Below are 12,664 nucleotides of genomic sequence, written 5' to 3'. Positions count from 1 at the left end.
GCTAAGTGTTAAAACCAACACCTCTTAGGAGTTTGCTTTTAATAAGCTTATGTAATTAACACCTTGAACTATATATTCCATTTGTTTCTTTTGAAACAATACAAAGAGAACAGGATGATACACATACAGAAAGCACTGGCATAGTTAATATTGGCTTTTTAAATTATGATGAAGTCATGGGTGTTTTAGAAATTAGACCTTGCCAGTTACTTTTAAGTCTGAGAACTGAAGAGTCGATCCATTACCAAGAGAAAAATAAATCAGAACATAAAGCAACATATAAATTGTTTATATTCCTCTTCCCAAGGGCCAGAGCATAGTGCCTGGCACAGTGCTTGTTGGTTGACAATTTTATTTATCCCATTGATTCCTTGATCCAGTAAATTTATATTGAGATTCTTCTAGGCACTGTCGTAAGCACTGAGCAGTGAACAAAACTTAGAAAAATTTCTGCCCTTAGGGACCTTATACTTTAGTTAGGGGAGGGGACTGAAGTAGACATGAGTTATATGAAAACTAGTTTAGGTGATGAGAAATGGAGAGGAGAGAGATGAGGCCAGAGGATGGGGTCAGAGACGGTGTGTGCCTGAGAGGCGGGTCGCCACTGTGGCTAGGGCAGGCTTGGGAAGCGGGTGTTGAGTCACCTCTGTGGCAGATGAGGGAAGAGCGGTAAGGGCAGAGAGAGGAGCTAGTCTCAAGGCCAGGTCAGCTAGCAGGTTTTGGAGTGTTGGAGGAGAAGCAAGGTAGCCTGTGTGGCCTGGCAGTGAGCTGGAGAGGCTCCAGGTGGGGCACAAGAGAAGTGGGGGTGAGCATGGGTGCTATGGACCTTTCAGTTCATGGGGGGGGGAGGTGCCTGCAGCCTTTACTCTGAGGGGGGCCTGGAGTCTGAGTAAGAGGGTCAAGGATCTGACTTAGGTTCAAACAGGATCTCTCTGACTGCTGTGTTTACAGGGTGCCCAGGGTGAAGGGGAGGCAGCTGAGTGTTTGATATATAAAAATCAGTATATTTTATAAAATACAGTATAAAATAGAGCTGTTGAATTGTGCTTTGCCAGTGGAAAAACACAGCCCATCCTGACAGAGTTAGCATTAAAAACAACAATGGGGGACCCTTTAAGAGACTTGCTGGTGCACTCTTTTTTGTAGGCTTTTCCCCCACAGTGTGGCAAACAATTAAAATAAAAATTTATCTTATCCACATCACAGAGAAAAAAAGTGAAATTGCTCTTTTTTATAGAGCAATTGAGAAGCATAAAAACGTTTGGGTAGGTGGTAGACATGTGACTAGCCTATAAATCTAAGAGCTTGGATAGGAAGGAGGAGGGGACGGTGTTCCAGCAAACACTGACCTATAAAACTGTTAAAAGTAACAAGATTTGGGGGCGCCTGGGTGGCACAGCGGTTAAGCGTCTGCCTTTGGCTCAGGGCATGATCCCGGTATAATGGGATCGAGCCCCACATCAGGCTCTTCCGCTATGAGCCTGCTTCTTCCTCTCCCACTCCCCCTGCTTGTGTTCCCTCTCTCGCTGGCTGTCTCTGTCTCCGTCAAATAAATAAATAAAATCTTTAAAAAAAAAAAATGTAACAAGATTTGGCTGATAAGTACGTAAAAATGTTCATTCTTAAGTAAGTGAATTTCTCTTTAAGAAAAATTATATATTAGAAATTTAAACATTAGATGTTATGAGAAAGCCAGTGGTGATGTTAGTAAATTCTCAGCTCATGAGGAAATTGGAAAAATGAACATTTTCATTTTAGTGATAAGTGGCGTGGTAGAATGATGTGAATTCATCTCAGGTGGGGATTTTTTTTTTTTTTTTTTTGCTTTTGCTTTTAGGCCCAAGATGTCTGTCAAGTTTCTGTTGTAACTGTATAGAATGTGGTACAAAGCAAATAAATTTCATTCTCAACTTCTAAGATGTTTTTAATCGACGAGTAAGAAGAGATGCATGTGCTAAAGATGCTTTTTCAGAGATCTTGCACATTATATTCTTGGCAAATGGAAAAGTCTTTTATGGTGAAAATTGAGATCATCTTGAAGGGAAATGATGTAGTTAGGAAAAAACTTTTCTTCCCAAAGAATTGAAATAAAAGTTTGGCCTTCATGTAATGTACTGTTTTATATGGTTACATCGTAGATGGACAGACACCCATATCCAGATCCAGATAATACTTACCTGCGTGTCTGGAAGAAGAGGAGTAATTTTTGCGTGGCTGACATTCTCTAAATCTGGTTTTTCCTGTAGGTTACAGGTCAGAATGTGCACAGGATGAAGCCAGCAGATTTCCCGCTTACCCCACGTTCACAAGCAGGCTTTCAAGTCCGTCCATGAAGTCCTTAGAGCACAGAGTGTTGTTGTGAGTGTCCTTGAGATCAGGGGAATGGACAGAGGAGCAGATGTTGGAAGCTAGGTCATGAAATGTGCTTGAGGAGGGTCAGGTGTGCGGTGAAGAGTTGTTTTCGGATTACTTGGAGTTTTTCCAGGGCAGGAGTTGAACTGCTTTCTCCCTGACTTTGGAAAGAAACCATCCAATTGGTGTCATGGGAATGAAGGGCCTTAAAATAGCCTCCCGTGTATAGGATCAGACAGGCTTCCATTCGGCTCATCTTAGCTCATTCCCAGAAAGCAGATGTGCCTATTTCCTTGGCCACAGCGTTGCTCTTGTATTTGCTCTCTGACTCCACCTGCCCCAGCAGCATTGCCGGGTGTTTTCCTCCTGCTTTCCCCGGTAGGGATTGGATGGGGAGGATTGAAGCAGACATGGTCCTGGTGTATTCAGTGCCTCTTTATATAGTCGTTTCAAAACACTTACTTGCCTTTTCTGTCAGGATGTGAGAAGAATGTAAGACTTTTTGACCTTGAGCCCATTGCACCAAGGAACTGTCCCCATTAATCTTTTTGGTCTAAGAATCTTCCATTGGATTCCAACGAGACCCATGCCCATCAACATGTTAAGAATGGTCAGCAATAAGTAGAAATAATCAGAAATCAGTTCTGCACATGAAAAATCCTCCACCTGGGTTTCCTTCTTTCTCTCCTGCCTCCTGTTCTGCCACACCCCCACACCAACTCTTAGCCAACTGGGTAGCTTTTCCTCTTGGAACAGGGGAGGCTGTCTCCTGACTCAGACGAATTGTATGTACTAGCTGTCCCTTCTGCCTGGAAACATAGTCCCCATCCCTTCAACTTGTTTTCCATTTGTTTTTATTTCGAATGATGTATTTCATGTTTGAATATCACACTCACTAGACTCAGTTACTGCTCTAAGGTTGGTGGGGACAAAGTCTGAGACTCAAAGCTCATCGTTATATATGAAAATACTGAATGAATGCTATGGGACCCTCAGGAAGTGAGGAGTCAGTTCTGTTGACTTCCATTTCTTCCTTCCTTTCTTTATGCATCTGATAGACACTTCTTAGGTAATTGCTAAGTATCATTGTGATGGTGTTAGGTGCTGAGGTTGCAAAAATGAGTAAGACCCAGCTCCAGATTTCAAGGACTTCGAAGTTTTCTGGGGATAACAACCATGTAAATAAGTAAAAGTCACTTTAAAAGATGCCTTAAAATAGAAAATTTCAAATAGATGCCAAAGTAGCATATTTCAAAGAACTCCCATGTTCCAGCGCTACCATTAATCAATCATGGCCAGTCTTTTTTCACCTGTACCTGCACCTACCTCTTCCCCCTCCCTTTGTGACTTTGAAGGCGACTGCATGCAGACAGCAGGTCATTCCATTTGTAGGTGGAATGTATGACTGGCAGTGATGCAGTGAGAAGGTGACATGCCACGTAAAGTCCATTGTGAGGGATGGGCCGCTGTCTGCAGGGTCAGTAGGGTGAAAGAAGGTGTTCCAGGCATAAGAAGCATGGAGGAGCAGAGATGATAGACTGCTGCATAGACTGGTTTGATCTGGCCCAAACTGGTGTATGGATAGGGAGGTAGAGCCATGGGACAAGTCTAGAAAGGCAGACAGTCCAGACAAAAAGGCTCTCATATTGCATACAACAGACCCACTGTCAAATCCTCACTGGGAGACGTTTACAGTTTTTAAGATCTATATTTTAAAAGTTACAGTGGGCATGGAATATAGAAGGGGGTTGTAACTGAGATGAGATTGGAGAGAGAGTGAATAGCTTGGAAGTTTTGTCCACCACTTGAAACACTGCTAGGATTAGGATGGAGAGACATTTTTGAGACACTTGAGACATGGAGAGATATTAGAGAAGAGGTGTTATATACTAACGTTGACTTATTTATGACACATTAGTATAATTAGTTCTATTAGATATAGTGACCTCTTTGAGGGTAAGTGAATGATTCCTCAGAGTCTGGTGTGGGTGGAACTGATAGAAGCTAATCTCTGCATGAAAGTTGGGAGAGTTGGAGAGTTCATACCGAATACGTAGGAGGAGGAGGCATAGGCATTGTCTGCAGCTAAGAAGGTGGAGAAAGAGTTTTGAGAGTTATCAAAGTATAAGTTAGGGGCATCCAAGTATTCATTATGGGCCATCTGATCAGTGTCCTGAGGCTTGCTGGCCATCCGAATTTTTATCGATAATGCTATTTAGGCAATACCTACCAGTTCTTAAAAATGTGGAACTTTGGGGGCATCACCAAAAAAGAATTTAATGAACAGTGAATGGTTGTAAGCATGAATCCTCTTGTCAGTTTTGATCCAGTCACCAGGCCTTCTGAATCTCTTGAGCCTGCCTCAAGGAAATCAGCCTGCCTCAAGGAAATCAAGTCCAGTTCCGATTCCATTGATTATCACCCTCCTGACCCTCTGCTCAAGCCACAGCAGAATATAATTTTTTTAAAACATGACAAATTCAAATATTGTACATGGTTTAACATCCAGAAATTTCAGGATTGTTTTGAGGTTAATCATTTCCAAATTTCTAGGAATATTATAGATCACTTTTTTCCCCCCAGCAGGTCATCATCATTGGCCAAATGCTTGAAAATGTTCATATCCTGATAATTATGTGCCAGAGGCAGCCAGAGAAAGTGCAAAGTGTGATTCATACTCATCAAAATCTGTGAATATGGTCAGAAATTGTGACTTCATTTCCACCAAACTAGCTCATTCATTGCCGCCCAACTCGCTCGTTCTGCTGTTCTTTCCAAATCTGTGATTCTATTAAGCTCAGGGCAATTTAGAAATGAGAAATGAGTTGAGTCCGAAATTGCCATCTGCTAATTCCACATGTCCATTTTGAGTATGAATCTGTACTTGAATTTTTTTGAACAAATTGTCAACGTTCCAGTCATTTTCCTTCATTTTCAAGTTCTGAAGCTTCCTGTAAAATGTTCTTTTGAGCCACTGATAGATAACTCAGCAGATTGGATCTTTCAGAGCCTTTAATTCAAAAACACCTTACACAAAGCACACAGTCTGGTAAGCCCCCTCAACAGGTTTCCATGACTTAACCATATGACTACATTAAAATAAAGTCCATACTTTGCTTTTCTATTAATAATAAGCATTCATGTTTCTTGATTTTATATTGTATACACTGCACCTAGCAGAACACCTGGAGTGTCAAAGGTGTTCAATAAATATTATTCGAATTAATGAAATACCCCATTCAGTGTTGATGATTGAAGAGCATATTAATTTTCTAGCCTTGGTCACTTTCTCCATCATACCTGACAGTTAACATGGTATCACACACATTCCCCAGGAGGAATACAGAGGAGGCCCTTTTTTTTTTTTTTTAATCCCATTTTATTGTAGCTACACCTCTCCATGGTCAGGAAACTGAGTTCTCATACTTAGACCGAGCTTTCCAAATTCCTTCTGAGCTGATAATTGGAGATTACTAGTTTGTGCGTGAGATTCTGGTAATCACATTTCTGCTAAAAATCTCAAGCCTTTCGTACCCTCGGGTCAAGCAGGCTGCACTGGGCCTGAGGGTGGGAGGTGAGAAGAGAAAAACATGTTCCTGCTGTGACTCTAAATCTGTCCAACCACTGATGGCATTTCCCCAAGCAAGCAGCACGAGAAGAGAAGAAAGCAGGGAAAGCCTTGGGGAACCATCTGCTGGTCGGGGTGAGTTGAGGAGGAAAGGTTGAGGGTTGGGAGGAGGCCAGTGAGCCGTGGGGCTCTGGAATAAACTCCAAAGTGGGAGTACCCCCCAGGAGTGCAGCTTGGGGGGCAGAATGCCCTCAGTGTCATCTCTTCAGTGGAAGATGCCGTTGATATTGTGATCGAGTGCAGTCATGCATAACTGAAACAAGTGTTGCAGGACATAGTCTCCTTGCTTCACGTGTTGTATGCCCACATTCTCTATTCTCTTTTATGCTGTTCTGCGCTGTGCTGTGTCATTGAAACAAATGCTCGTCTCAGACGTCTTCGTTTATCTTAGGTCTCTGCTGGCTTAAGCTGTATCAACCTGGAAGCCAGAAATGGATCACAGCTGCCATATTTTTCAGACTGAAGGTTGGTGGTGGGTGGCAGGTATCGTGGTGGCTCCCACGTGGCATCACCGACCCACTCCCTTGGCGTGAGGTGGTGCTTGGACCCGCCGCAGGTCTAGGTCCTGCCAGAGCTCCTTCATCTTCTGGGAATCTTGAGCCAAGTGTGTGTGTAGATCTATCATAATTTCTCTAGTTTCTCTTATGGATCTGCCATGGCATCAGGGCTTTGGGTGGGTGAGAAACCGATGAGGATTTTAGTTGTCTTTGTGTGGTTCCAGGGTTCTTGTGGGATCGGTTTTGTCCTTGCTGTTTCACACCTAGCTTCATTCACAACTGCCAGCCTGGCTGACCTGTAGAGACTTTGGACTCAGTACTAGACCCAGACGTAGTGACCTGTGTAGACTGTCGCATCAGCTTGCAATCAGCCATGGCAGTTGCTTCTCTGCTGCTGGGTGAATACCAGTGCAGTTGCTTATCCACTTGGGAATAGGAAAGACGTTAGAACTTTTTACTTATACTTGTGTTTATCTCATTTAAAATGTCTAGTTCCGTGTGCATTTTTAATGTGAATAGATATAATTTATAAGTATAGTTGTAAGTAGATATATGTTTATAAATAATTATTTTATATCAAGGAAGTTCCATGGCCCAGTTGTTATTACTTGCTTTTGGTTTTGTGCTGTGTGTGTTTTGTTTGTTTGTTTTTTGGGTGTTTTTTGGTTATTGTTGTTAAGAGAGTGCTGGGAGGGAGGGAGTGGTCAGTGCTGCCTGCCTGGAACCCTTCCTTCTTCAGGAGCTGATTTATGTTAATCAGAGAACTTGATGATGCAAAATAGTGAGCGCCTTGGGCACCAAGGTCGTATTTGCCAAAGGAAGAATTAGACATCGGGCCTGGCAAGTTCTGGGTGTTTTTGGAGAGGGGGAGTGGAAGATGTGAGATCAGCCCTCCAGCCACCTGCCATGTGGGTGTGCCCCCAGGGCCTTTTCATCACCACCAGCATGATCTAATATTGTCCTTCAGTGTGTGTTTTTGGTTGTCATGTATAAAAAAAACTTTTTCCTGAGACAAACTGTATGCCAGCTCCAACCATCTTGCAGAAATGCTGGGAATGATACCTCAGAGAAAAATATTTGAGATCATTATCTGTTCAGTGAATTTCTCCATCATGACATGGCAGGATGGGATAACAGAGCTGGTGCAAACAGTGACATTGTTAGGAGTGAGTTGGACAGTTTGGCAGTTAGGGCTGGGGTCCCCAACAAGAAGATACGGAGTCAGGACAGCTAAGATAAAACAGCACTGACATCCGGTTTTGCAGCTTAGACAGGAGCGTGCTGGCATTCGGCTTTGCAGCCTTTGCAGAAGTCACTTCTGCAAAATGTCCTAAAATAAGACAATTTTATTTGGGCAAGGGGCAGTTAAGACATAAGCCCCCAGATGTCAGCAAAAAAAGACCATCAGCACGTAGACGTTAATCTAAGAGGTAGACAGATCCGTGCCCAGAGCCCTGATTGGCGTGACTCAGCACACTCTGATTGCTTAAGATAGTTCCACAAAAGAGCTCATAAAACCCCCTAAACTTAGACACTCCAGGGGCAACCCTCTTGGGGTCCCCTCCCTCTCCGGGTGCTTTATACTGTTGCTCAATAAACTTTGCTTTGCTGCCCACCACTCTTCATCTGGTCCTACCTCTTCATTCTTCAAAGCAGCGTGACCAAGAACTGCCGGCACTAAAGGCAGAGAATTCCTGCAACAGCATCTCACAGATTCAGTGAGGCTGAACAAGGAAACCAGAATTAAAGGCTTTTTTATGGTAGTAGCAATTTCACCTGAAAGGTTGCTGAAAGTGTTTATCACCTCAGAGTCTTAAAACAAGCTCATTAAGAATGAAAACACATTGTGAAGTCATTCAAGAAATCAGGCTTCCTTGTCGTGTAGTGATTTCTTTCAGTGGATTTAGCTTGTAGGGAACTGATGGACTGATACATAGCTCTGTCCCTCTCCAAAACAATGGGGAGCAATGCAAATACAACCTACACTTTATATTATGCAAAATATATATGTGCTTATTATTATAGACAAAAAAGGTAGAGACACACTAAATAAATGAGTCAGACTTTTTCCCCGTCAACATTGGGGATTCAGAGCAACACATTGTGTTTTCCCTTGGGGCGCTGTCTTTATAGATACGTAAAATAGCAGGACCACAAGCTCATTTGCATTCATTTGCATGTGATCTGCATATAGCCAAACAGATTACATTGTATTTTCTGGTGTTTTCAGGATTTTTTTTCTTTTTCTTTTTTTTTTTTTTTTCCTCTGGTAAAGACTGTCAAGATATTCTGACCATAAGTGACATCTGGGAAAGAGGAGAACAAAAATAACAGAAGTTAATGATACAAATGCTTTGTTTTCATAGTACTTTTAGTTTTCACTTCTCCCAGAGACAGAAGTACATTGGGATAAATACCAGAAACCCTGTTAAATCAGTAGTTGAGAGAACAGTGTGATTTCTTTTCTCCTTAATTGCATCAGCAGTCTACCCAGTGTGAATTGTTTGGTACAAATGCCCCTTATCTCTATATTTTTATGTTGGTTGTATAAAAGAGGACTGTTTGGTATAAATGTATGCTACAGCTTCGTGGGAAGATTACACAAGATTTATCTTCTGTTGACCTGCCCCTGGGAGTGAGACCACAGATTTAATTTAAAGCCATACCAAATGAAGTGGATGGCCCTGTGGAAAGATGCTGTGGCCTGGTTTTATAATAAGAAAAGGAAGGAGAAGTTGGATTTGCATGTATTCTACTCTTTTTTTTTTTTTTTAAGATGAAGATGGTAAAAATTCTTATAAAAAATCATGGGGCACAAAATTTCACAATTGACTTTAAAAAAAATCTTTTGAGGAAATAAGATTTTCCCCATTCCTAAACTTGAACCCATATTGCTTCAGCCTGATGCATGAGAACCAAAGGGGAAAAAATAAGAAGTGAAACAAATGAGGCAAGTAATAAGTCTAGAGCAGAAACAATGAACACCTTAAAAGAAATAAAAGTTTAAAAAAGGAATCTATTTCAGTGTTTTAATAGCTGTATTTAGGGAGAGTTTAAAGTCATAGCCCAGAGTTTATTTTGTAGTGGCACTGCCTCTTGGACGTCAGCATTGTGGGGTGTTGAGGCGGACCCGAACTTCACATCCCCAGAAGGAAGATGCACGAGGTGTGGTGCTATTAAACATAGCTGCATTATTTAAATTCCCGACGGACTAACTTTGCAAACATTTGTGGTAGAAGTGAATGTTTTCACTGACTAGGTCTGTGCTGTCTCAAGTAGGAACAGGTTGGACAGAAATGGTGCAGAGGTTTCCGGATCGTCCTGAAAGAGCATGGTTTTTGAGAGGAGAAAGAGAAAATCATCCAGAGGTCCTTTCGTTCCATTTGGTGGGGACGAACAGGATTCCTTTCTAGGGATGGCAGACAAGACCTGCTTTTTAGGAACACGTTCTTTTATTCCTTTGCTTTTCTTGGCATTTAAATTCTGAACACTGATGGAAGTGGAAATTTGGGGGACTTACTGCACATCTGGAAAGCGATTTGGGAAAACAGGCAGCCGTGCCACCCTGTTCTGAATGATGGTCCTCCGGGCGCCAAGTAAGGAGTGGGTAACGCCGCATGTTGCAGGGTGTGAAGCGCTTGCTGTCTTTGGCCTGTGCTGAGTTGAACAGCTGCCTTTTTTCTTATGAGCAACAGATACATTTTCCAGGCCCCCAAGTTATTGGGGAATTTTGGGTGATTTGGACTGCGAAAATAGGGACTTAAACTTTTCCACTTAGTGGCAGAAAACGGTTGATCAGCAGCTTGGAAACTTGAGAACCAAACAGTTGGTTTTGAAGGTGTTGCGTGGAAAAAGGGAAAAAAAGGTAATCTGAAGAAAGCTATATAAATAATTGAGAAGTTTTTTGGAGTAGACTTGATTGTTCCAAGAAAACAGTCTGTTGTGTTAAGTCATACAGTTCAGCTGGTTATTTTTTAGAAGCCAGAATTCAAGATGGGAGCGCCTTGGCTAACACAGTACAATTCTTAGTACCTCTGTGAAAGAGAAAGGGAGGGAGAGAGTGAGAGAGAGATTTCCATTTAAGAACAGCAAGCCATAGGAAAGTGGCAGGCGTGTTTCCCTTCCTGGATGGATGAAGGTAGACGTTTCTGGATGAAGACAGGATAGCATCATGTTTGGAGAGACTCGACATGACTCTAAAGGGCCCAGGAGCTTCCAGGGGCCCCAGCAGTTGGGGGCGGGGGTCGGATCCAGGCAGTCACTCATAAAAGCGGGTTCTCAGGTGCAGTGGCTGCAAGCCCTGTTCCCTTCAGCTTCCAGCTCACACTTTGAAGGGAGAACCTTGGTCTCTCCCAGTTTATACTGGGGGCGGGGACTAAGGAAACATGAGGATCTTGAAGAGAAGGGGGCCCGGGAGGACTTTGTTTCTCTGAAGTGTAAGCAAACATGCTAGGTTGATAGAAGGCAGCTGGCCAGGCAGCTGTGGGCTCAAGCCCGTGCGGCAGCGGACGCTGCTCTCATCCTCACAGTCCTGGCGGTGAGTAGTAGCTGGTCGCAGGTCTCTTGGTGTTGGGGCTGCAGTGGGTGGGGTGGGAGAGGGCCCACTCTGGGGGGAACGCGGTTGCTGTAGGAAGCTGCTGGTTGCTCTCCTGGCTGCCCTGGGCCTCCCAGTCTGTGGGCCTGAGCTCCTTCCTCAGCCGGGCAGGACTGGGGGCAGAGGTGACGTGAAGGGCCCTGAGATCTGGGCTGACAAGCCGGGGGTTTAGTTTGTCACCTGGGTGATGGGGTGGCGTGGGTGATCCACAGAGGAAGGAGAGCTGGTCCGCTCTGTTTAGCAAGGTCTCTAGGGTGGCTGGATTCATGGCAGATGAGGCAAAGAGGGGAAACGGATGGGAAAACTCGTCGGAGGTGTGGGTTTTCATGTTGTGGTCCACAGGGTACGTGTTGTTGGGTTGAGGCGAGTCAGGGCAAACCTTGGGATCATAACTTGATTTATCATGCTGGATTTCAGGAACGTCCCCTTAAGATATTCTCGTTTGGCCCCCTTTGGCCCCCTTCCTCCCCAGTAATTCTGATTTCAGGCAGTAAGACAAATATCAGCAGGCCGACCGCCCCCGGGGCCCTTCCTCAGAGGCTCAGTGGCAGATTTCTTACCTTGACTGATGTTATTTCCCTACTGGAAACTTGACAATAAACCTGTTGAAGAGGAGGGTAGGCTCCCAGCTCCTCCACTGTGCCCGTCCAGCCTGTTTGCAGACAGAACAATGGGACCGAATGGGGAATGACTTTTGCCCAGACATGTTGAGATACTCAGACACTTGCAAGAGTTCTCGCCCCTAGCTCTGCCCTGGGGATTTGGAGGCAATTACCTCAAAGGAGAACATTTTACTGGTGGGAAAGGAAGTTTTTTTTTTTTTTTAAATCCTTTCTTTTCTGCTTCTCTTGTCCGTTGGTTGCATAAAATTGGTGAATGCAGATCTGGGCTAGAAATGGCTGTGACAAGGCCTGAAGGTCTGTAGCAGAAAGGCTTTTGGAGAGCTCTGAATTCCCCAAGCCCACTTGCACCTGACAGGGTTTGGCAAGTTGAGACAGGTGTTGTCATGCGTGATGGGCTAGGGCTGTGCTCTGTAAAATGGCAAGTGTGGGCACCTTCTAGGCGCTCTCAAAGTTCTGTTTCTTTGGTTGTCTTGGTAGCGCCATTTCTTCATACCAAAGAAAGGACATGTTGGGAGGTAAAAAGGGGAGGGGAAATGTTTCTATGAATGAATGCATGCATAGAACGAATAGCGGAACTTACAAATGTAGGCAGCATTTGTCCGCCTGTATGTATGTGTTCAGACGTGCATTTAGGCATCAACTCCCCTAAGGGAAGACTGTAGTCTGAAACGTTATCTTGTAGCGAATATTAGTAGCGAATAATCCTATGTGCCAGCCTGACTGTGTTCCTTCATTAGTTCCCACTGTCAGAGAGGTACGCGACTGCTCCAGTGTTCCCGGAGATTCGGAAACACGCCTCGGGCCACTGAGCTGTAAGGGGCCGCCGAGCTGAGTGTGGGCTCAGGAAGGTGCGCTGCAGAGCGGCTGCTGGGGCCACAGTTGGGTTTCCTCTTTAGCTGAATTTATACGTGTGCTCTTCTTGCACATTATTCCTATTTCGTGGAATAACTCAAGGGATAGGGTTTTCTTC

General features: G+C 43.9%; 1 protein-coding gene across 8 annotated transcripts in view; it reads left to right on the top strand.

Annotated features, from left to right (window-relative positions):
- Nucleotides 1-12,664, top strand: part of SASH1 (SAM and SH3 domain containing 1) — a 244,748-nt gene that overhangs the window by 85,347 nt on the left and 146,737 nt on the right. The window contains exon 1 of one of the 8 annotated variants that reach the window (XM_044386409.3): nt 2,248-2,358. The exons of the other annotated variants lie outside the window; for them this stretch is intronic. The gene's annotated coding sequence lies outside the window, so the exon portion shown is untranslated. Of the gene's footprint in view, nt 1-2,247; nt 2,359-12,664 lie in introns of those variants that run through there. 8 annotated transcript variants of the gene reach the window in all.

The sequence above is a fragment of the Ursus arctos genome, unplaced genomic scaffold (genome assembly GCF_023065955.2).
Source record: "Ursus arctos isolate Adak ecotype North America unplaced genomic scaffold, UrsArc2.0 scaffold_13, whole genome shotgun sequence".
Classification (NCBI taxonomy): Eukaryota; Metazoa; Chordata; class Mammalia; order Carnivora; family Ursidae; genus Ursus; species Ursus arctos.
Note: the sequence above shows the minus strand (reverse complement) of the source record. Positions and strands in the feature narration are given on the sequence as shown.